Source organism: Anopheles aquasalis, chromosome 3 (genome assembly GCF_943734665.1).
Source record: "Anopheles aquasalis chromosome 3, idAnoAquaMG_Q_19, whole genome shotgun sequence".
Taxonomy (NCBI): Eukaryota; Metazoa; Arthropoda; class Insecta; order Diptera; family Culicidae; genus Anopheles; species Anopheles aquasalis.
The window spans coordinates 10,542,501-10,545,000 of record NC_064878.1 but is presented as its reverse complement, the minus strand read 5'-3'; positions in this window follow the sequence as shown (position 1 = coordinate 10,545,000).

Genomic DNA, 2,500 nt, shown 5'->3' with positions numbered 1-2,500 from the left:
TTAATTTCTACTTTAAATGGTAACTCGCGGTAAGAAAATAAAAGATGTTTCGTTCCCTAAACTAACTGCCCCAAATTAGATGTTGATATGAAATCAGCTTACTCAAGAAACTGGCATCATGTGTATTTAAAAAAATGGGTTTTCAATCCAAAGTAGCCCGGTGTTGATACATTCGCATACCATGTACACTCCGAAACGGTTGTTCTTAAGTGATAGTCCTCCTACGTCGCTTAACCTAGCGTGAGGCATTTTACAATCCAACTGCCGACCCAGATTTTCGACTCTAATCCTAACGCAGTGTGTGGGCAAGAGAAGAGCATCAAATGTCCCCACCATCGGTTGTTCTGCAGTTTTGCGCCCTCTAGGTTTCTTTTTGCTTCTCGATTGGTATAGGCCCGACCTAGTGTACTGATGAGAAGAACATTACTGCGGTTTTTGTTTCTTGCTGCTGAATTTTAGTAGTAACCTACGAAGCCTTCTTGTAGAATACTCGCTTCGAGTGGGAAAGAGTGGATACGACACGATCAAAATGTACAATGTTCGAAGGGAACTGGAGATGGGAAGGGAGCAGGGAAGTGGAATAACACATAATTCTAGGCGATCTTTGCCCGCTGCCTGTAGCCGAGCATTGTGTTTGGTCGTTGAGTTTGTATGAATTCGTTTACTCTCATTCAATTTTACCGACTCGTGGCAGGACGGTGCTGTTGCTGAGATCGGTGATAGAGATTTGATCTTCGAGCAGCATGAACCACGTGGTTCAAGGGCACGTACCTGCTGATCGTGTAGTGTGGTACAGTGCCACAGTATTCTCTCGGTATTTTCATCCATGTTTCTCGATTTGTGTCTCTTGCTGCGAATGCTCTCGGTCTTATAGTGTTTAGGGTATATATATTTTAATTAAAGCTACTATGTAGGATGTTAAGTTTCTAGGAAACTCAATCGCTGTCAAACAACGGGTGGGAGAGGGGGGGGGGGGGGATTACTGGGAATTAGAATGACCCGGAACGTGTTCCGGGGGTTGGCAGGCTTGAAATAAATGCCCCAGAATGCCGTTACCTTCGCCGGCATGATACAGTCATCAAACACAAGTTTGATGATTGATTTAGTTCATGCCGCAGCATGGGAGAGGTGAACGATCGTAAAATGCCAACAAAACCAAGTCCACTACTGAAACGATTCACCACAGTTTGATTTGATCACATTTCATACTTCTTCGGTAAACCTAAACGTTATATTTTCATTCGTTTTATGCTCATTTACCGATAAGTTCGAGTCAGTGCTTATCGTACTTCATTTTGAATGGTAGAGCGAAGAGCGTATTTCTTTATAAAAAGTAACGGCAGCACTTGCATTCGAATGGAAATGCTTGTTCCTTACAGAATCGTTTACATTCCTTAAAATAGCGTCACCAATTGCTGTTTATCGGCCAGAGAAACACAGCACGACGCATGACGCGAATTGTCACTGAAATGTTAAACATTAATTGGATATCAATGCGTCAACATACGTGCTAACAAACGGAAAAAAATGCGACCAAGAATCACGCAGATTCCATCGCACAGAACACACCACGCTGTCGCTGTGGCGATCGGTGTTGGAACGGGTCCTTAGGATGTTTTGTTTTCATTTAAAAATCGCTAAGCGATAGGTGTTAGTCGTATAAATTCGAAAAAACCTTACTAGATCCGCTCGCTTTCATTTCTATGGGAACTACTTTACGCCAGTCTCTAGTAATCTCTGGCCGCATTCGTGTGCAAGAACTGGCTATTCTTTTCCGTGTACATTCCTTCCGAAACGGTTAGTGTGCTTTGTGTGTTTCCGCGATTCGCCTAGTAACTGAAACTGAACCGTGTTACGTGGCTATACTTTCATAGCTTCTCTCATTTCTGCTCTACATTACTGCTATTAGCAGTTTCGTTTTTTCTCATTAAATAAATATTTTTTATATATATATCTGTATATATATAACCTATGGTAGTATCTCTTAACAGTATTTTTTATTCTTTTTTTTTGTTGTTTTGTTATCTTCTTTTCTTTTACACGTATCGTACGACTGGTGATCATTTTCATCTTTTCTCACACTTTTCTTCACTTTTGCTATAGCATGCGTAGCAGAATACCACTTTCTCATCCTGCCCCAGTTGTGTGTGTGTTTTTGTGTCTGATTTGATTTAACTTCCATTTCGGTTCCACGCTTCATCTTAAATTTCATCAATACTATGCCGTGGATACTCATTTTCCATACCACTCCCCGTCCACTGCCATTTATCTCTGCGACTTACTTTCTTGATTTTCCACTTTATTTTCTTTTACTAATCCCTAGAATAGACTTGAAAAGAAACAACGGAAGTTAAAATTTTCACACTATTTCATAATTTTCATATATATATTTATGTATATATATATATATTTTTTGTAGTTGGTAGTAGTCGCTTAGCTGTGTTTGTCTAGTCGGTGTGTTGACGAGTGTACTTTCAGTGTTTGTTTTCCCCTTTTTCCA